Genomic DNA, 6,000 nt, shown 5'->3' with positions numbered 1-6,000 from the left:
AACTAAAGGAAAAAGTGCCATGTATTTCCGATGTTTTACATATTACTCTAAGTTGTCAGTATTTAGAAATAAGCAATTACACGCTGTAAGCAGCTGTCTCACACTAAGAGGCTAGACCGATGCCCAGGCTCCAAACGCAGCTCCAGCCGGCAGCCTCGGACATTCGGCCTCACTCCAGAGCAGCCCTCTCCACGCACTGGACAGGTGTGATTTGGGGGGTGCCGGACAGGTTCTCTGCCCCCATGTGCCTTCTCCCCAAACGCCCCCAACTCAGCCTATTATTTAGCTGCAGGGCACTCTTCCTGTCCCCCTAACAACAGGAATCTGCTTCATTCCCACCCTCCTGCGTCAGTGACGCAGGTTAGACCTGACCTTGGGCAAACAGCTTACAAAACGTAACAGAAGCCCCCCCCGAACGCATGTCATGTGCCTGAAAGTGGAACCAAGCCACACCCGGGAGACCCCAGAGAAAACGCTTTCAGCTTCGTTAACCTCTCCATACGCTCTCTGTGGGGAAGCTGCCAGCGTCGTCGCTGGAATCCATGTGCCTCCCGGGTCACAGTTCTCAAGGTGCCCATCAGATGTTAATTTGGATGATGTTTTAGGAACATTAAAAACCACAAACATGTTGAACTGAGTTTGAGATAAAAGTTTTCCTGGTGGGGAGGCTGTGGGTGCAAGGCCTCAAGCACCCTGTCTGTCCTGAAGGCGCTGGGCAGGGCGGCAGTGGCCTGTGGATCCTGGCACTGCCCTCCTGGGTCCTCCAGGCGTCTGGAACGCTGCAGGGTGGGGAGGTTACCCAAGGCGAAGAGCCAGGCCTACTTCTGCACTTTAAAACTTGCCCTCCTGGGATGAATAATCCATCAGACTCCATCGGGAAGCCCCAGATAAATAAATACATAACTGGACACATTGCTGAGAATGGTCCACTGCAGAGAGGCTCCTCCGGACAGAGGGATCCTGCCCTGGCACACGAAGAAGCCTCCACCGTCTTTCTTCTCAGACAACACCCAACAGGAACGCCCCCCAGGGACGGCTGGGCAAGGACTTCCGACGAAAGCTCTCCCGCTGGGCAGGTGCACGCCGAGGGGAGCGAATGAGTAAAGAGGCTTGTCACAAAAAAAGCTTTGTATTTTTGACATGTGGTTTTCCCTGAATCTTTGGAGGACTCTATTTCAAAATGACACTTATTAATGTGGGACAATTTGAAACAGGAACTGATCATGCTATACAATGTCCTTTAGGTGCCAGGAAGCTGACTGTCCCTTCACGTCGGAGGTGACAAAACAGAGACATGCAGCTGGCTGACCTCAGGCACCACGGCGAGGAGGGATCAAGAACCAGGGCACCCGGAGCACGTCCTGTGGTTTGGGTGGCGGTGCTGGCTGTGCTGTCGCTCAATCCTAGACACGCAGGACCCAGTGCTGCAGGGGTGGGCCCAGCTGCCCACAGGGCTCCATAAGCAGCCTCACACTCGTGCAATGACACCTGGACGACGGGATCACAGGCTCCCAGCTTTCCCACTTTATTGGGTATTGCAGCAGGTGGCTCATGCCTCAGCACCCCTGCCGATACAGTTCAAAGCACGGACAGGTCCTTAGACTCGGGAAACCCTTCCCTTGGCTGGGTTAGGCGTTCTGTTTAATTAGCAGACAAAGCCAGGTCAAACACGAGCCTTCTCAGACCCCCAGGAAGCGCTGCCGTTTCAACACGGTGTTAGCAGTGTTTTCCATTTATGCAATTTTGCTCGTTCATTTATTCATTCATCAGTACAACAAACATTTCCTGAGCTCCAGGCACTGTCCTAGGCACTGGGGATCCAGCAGGAAGCGAGTGAGCCAAGTCCCTGCCCGTGTGGAGCCACACAGTCTAGGGGGAGAGAGATACTCAACAGACAGATAAACATAACGCCAAGAAAGAAACATAAAGAAAGAAAAGGAGCCCTGGCTGGTGTGCTCCGTGGTGAGAGCATCAGCCCGAGGACTGAAGGGTCCCGGTTTGACTCCCCGTCAGGGGCACGTACCTCAGTTGCAGGCTCAGTCCTCCGCCCTGGTCGGGGCGCTGAGGGAGGCAACCAGTCGATGTGTCTCTCTCACCGATGTTTCTCTCTCTCTTGCTCTTCCCCTCCCTCCCACTCTCTCTAAAAAAAAAAAAATCAATGGAAAAAAAAACCCTCGGATGGGGATTAACAAAGAAAGAAAGAAGGAACAGAAAGTGTTTTCATGCATATAAATACCCAAACAATTTTTCTGCAAAACTTGTAAATTCCATGATTTATTTCAGTAACCCACCAACTGTTGTTACAACATACTGGAATTTATAAAAAATAACTGACCAAAAATTAATGACATCTGAGATAGTAACGAAGGAAGACTTTAAATAGCTGAAAAGCCTAAGGGCTGGGAAACACGTCCACGGCTCATCAAATGTCATTGTCTCGCTGACCAGTCCACTCTTGCCAATCACTGCGCTTCACTCGGAAGGCTCTTCACGGGACTGTGGGCCCCCTACTACCCCCCACGCCTGTAGGCACCACCATCACCTCCGTAGCCAGCCATCAGCTGCAGAGCCTATGAGCCAGCAACACAGGCAGTAATTCAAGGTGCAGTGTTCTTGGCAGCAGGAACCGGACAAATCCCTTACTGGCGACAAAGCAAACCTTTCAGCCCCACGGCTTTCTGCCTCTGCCCGACCTCTGCCTTCATGTGGGTCCACCCCATGTCCATCCGCTTCCTGCTCACCTGCACCCCGGCCTTGCCGATGGGAGAAGGTGAACCAGGCACATGGCATGAGTACTGAGTTCCCAGGGGACACAGTCCGAGCTCTTGCTGAGAACAAGGGGAGGGCATGAGCTGAAGAAGAGCCATGGGCCTGGCCACTGCGTCGCCCCCCAGTGGATCGGGGCTCTTCAGGGACCGGGCTCCGCTGACCCGACCTCTCCATCCGCCACTTGTCCCCTGCCTCTCAGTCCTTACTACACTCATTCCTTGGCCCTAATTGGTAGCCCCTAGCCCAGCTGCGGTTGCATCATGTACCCTCTCGGTTGGGTGACCTTCAAAACTCCTTTCCTGGTTGTTTTGGACATTTACTTTCTAGCAAAGTTTTATTCTGTTTACCCCCCCCCCCCCCACACACACACACCCACACCACCAAAATAAAAGCCCCAAACTTCATAAAACACAACTTTCTGAGTCATTTCAGGTAGGGAAGGACAGCCAAAAGTTCAACTAAATGTACAAATCTTTTCAAAGTGCAAAATAAACGTAAACCAGAACATAATTATTTGATCTAAGCATATCTGAGAAACTATCTCTGTAGGTGTGCTGAATAGGAATTGTCATATTCAAGCAGTTTGGATAAAAGTATTCCCTTTTTACCCAGAATGGGAACGTCTGTGAATCGTGAAACTGAAGAATCTGTTCCAAATTGGAAAGAGAAAACCAGGGAGGCAGCAGGTGGGAGGAAAGGGGTGTTGCAGGAATCTTTCCAGAAACCTGTTCTCGCTGCGAAGGTGAGCACACCACTGCCACCTGGGGGCAGAATCCTGACTCACAGAGACACTTTTACAAGGTAGCAAAGACCCCTTTAAAGTAGCTGTATCTGCAAAATTCAAATTATGAAACGAACCCTATTCGTGCCATCTTATTAGATCTGTTAGGACAAACCTAGGGCAGGTGAGTAGTAACAAACCATACGGACAGAAACTGGGATGAGACAGAGCACACCTAGACCTTTCTGAGATGCCAGGTGGTGACCAACCCATCCTCCAGGGTACCAACTTCTGCTTTTTCGTGGCTTAGCTCAATGTGAAGGCAGACCTCGAGAGAAGACCGCCTGACCAACCAGGCGAGGCCGCAGGACAAGAGCAATGCACACATGCCTTCATGCTATTTCCAGTACAATCCTCACTCCAGACAGATGCTTACACGACTTATATAAAAAATAAATAAGACACATAATTTCCAAGGAGAGCCTATTAACTTTTTCCAGCTATTCCTAGTATGAGCAAACAGGACTGTAGCCACAGACCGTGATGTGGGCTTTGGCACCTCACTGTGCTGCTCCCACCTTCTCCTGGGGATGCTCTGAGAGGGCCTGAGGCCCAGGTGACGACATGAAGGCAGGTGAGTGACGTGGGCCTGGTGACATCAGGCTGCTGCTGACCTGACCATGAATGACAAGCACTTTCCAGCTTCTCTTGGGCGCATGGGAACTGCCAGCATCACTGCTCCAGGGCTTTGGGGCCATTGCGATGTAAAGTCGGGGTGACATGTGCACAAGCCAAGCGATGCTGCCAGAGTCCAGCTGATGCCAGGAGGCCCCTAAGTGACCCCGGGCAGAGCATCTGGGGCTGGAGTTGAGGCCGGAGGGAGGAGCCACGTCGCGGGCTGGGAGCGGGCCTCCCGGGATTTCACCCCCGCTCAGCGCAGGCAACTTAACACGTGTCATTGTTTGTTTCTGGGATCCTCCCCTTAATATTTTTGCATCTTGGTGACTGCAGGTAACGGAAACTGTGGAAAGCAAAACCATAAATAAACTACCTAGAAAAGTAGGCAGCACATAGCAGGTGCTCTATAAACATTTCCTTGGTGAATGAAAATTTCCAAGCACAAATGGGATTTCTAAGAGGCAGGTTTGCCATCACTGACGAGATGAAAGGAAGGCGAACCCCGCTGAGCGATGTCCCCTTTGGGACACATTTCTGAAGTGCTCTCTGAGCCGTGTGGAATTACTGTACAGAGCATTCTCCGGCAGGTAGGGAGGGCTGTGCAATTGCTTAGAAACAACCAGCGATCTGGGTGTTTTTATAACGTGACAAGAATATTCCTTCCCACTGCTGACAACTGTTTACATTTTTCCTCCATGAGATTAACTTGAGCGTGTGCCTTGTCATTTTCTCCCCTGCAGAGGTAAGTCCTGTCTATAAATGTAGGCAGCCGTAATCCCATGAGCTTCCCGAACACAGCCTGATGGTTTTGACTGAGTCACATTATACAGAATAGCTCACGGGGTAGCGGACAAAGAAGTAATTAAGAGAAAATAGATTTCACAAGCAGACAGAAAGTCTTCCCATCCCACAGTTGGCTAACTACAAAGGAAGGACTTAAATCTAGAGATGAATATTAGAGATCATTAGCTTCTGAGCCTTTTCAAAAATAAGCCAAAAATAAATTTAAGCTTAAACTCACTGAATGTAATTAATGTCAGTGAAATCTCAGTGGCCTTGCTTCTAGGTTTTTGTAATTTTAGAAAAGCTGGCATGAAAAGATGTTCAGAAAATGCTACAGTATATTTAAAGCATTGAATTCTTTTAATATTTATGATTACGGGTGTATTCCAGACACTGTCCTTGGCTCTGGGGTATAACATAAATAAAATGTGGCCTCTCCTCTCAAGAAGTTTACAATTTAGGGCAGATGAGCTTGTGATTCTATTTTTATAATAATTATTTAAAATTACTATAAATAATAGTATCATAGACCTTATTGGGAGATTAAGTATGGTTTAAAGAGGTGTGTCTGGGTGACGAGAGTAACCCGACCTTTGATCCCAATGGTGTTCAATCTGCCCCCAAGATTTTACTTTATCTGACAATTCAGCTCTTTACTGAAATTTCTTTTCCAGTTTGGCAACCAGAGCCCAGTACTTTATTGACCTTAGCTTTCCTCAGTCCAACATGATGGAGCTTAAGGATCTTCTGTCAGTTCTTTGTTTTTCAGAGCTGCCATTATTTCACTGCCCTGCCCCATTCTGAAAAAAAGAAGTTGAGGGACTGTTCTATCTGGCTGGGCCTTTGCTATGTCAGATCCCAAATTCCCCAGCCTCTTAGTGCTCTTCAAGTCTTGAAGTAAGTCTGTAGCATTCACTTACATGGTGTTCTAGAACAGAAAGTCTGTAGTTATAAACACAGCCGTGCTTACCCGGCCTCAAGGGATGATCAGGGAGGAGGAAGCTTCCCTGGGAAGGGTTGATGGAAATATTTTAAATCTTGATTAGGGT

The sequence above is a fragment of the Miniopterus schreibersii genome (assembly GCF_964146895.1).
Source record: "Miniopterus schreibersii genome assembly, chromosome: 19".
In the NCBI taxonomy this organism is placed as follows: Eukaryota; Metazoa; Chordata; class Mammalia; order Chiroptera; family Miniopteridae; genus Miniopterus; species Miniopterus schreibersii.
The sequence above is the reverse complement of the archived record's forward strand: the minus strand, read 5'-3'. Positions refer to the sequence as shown.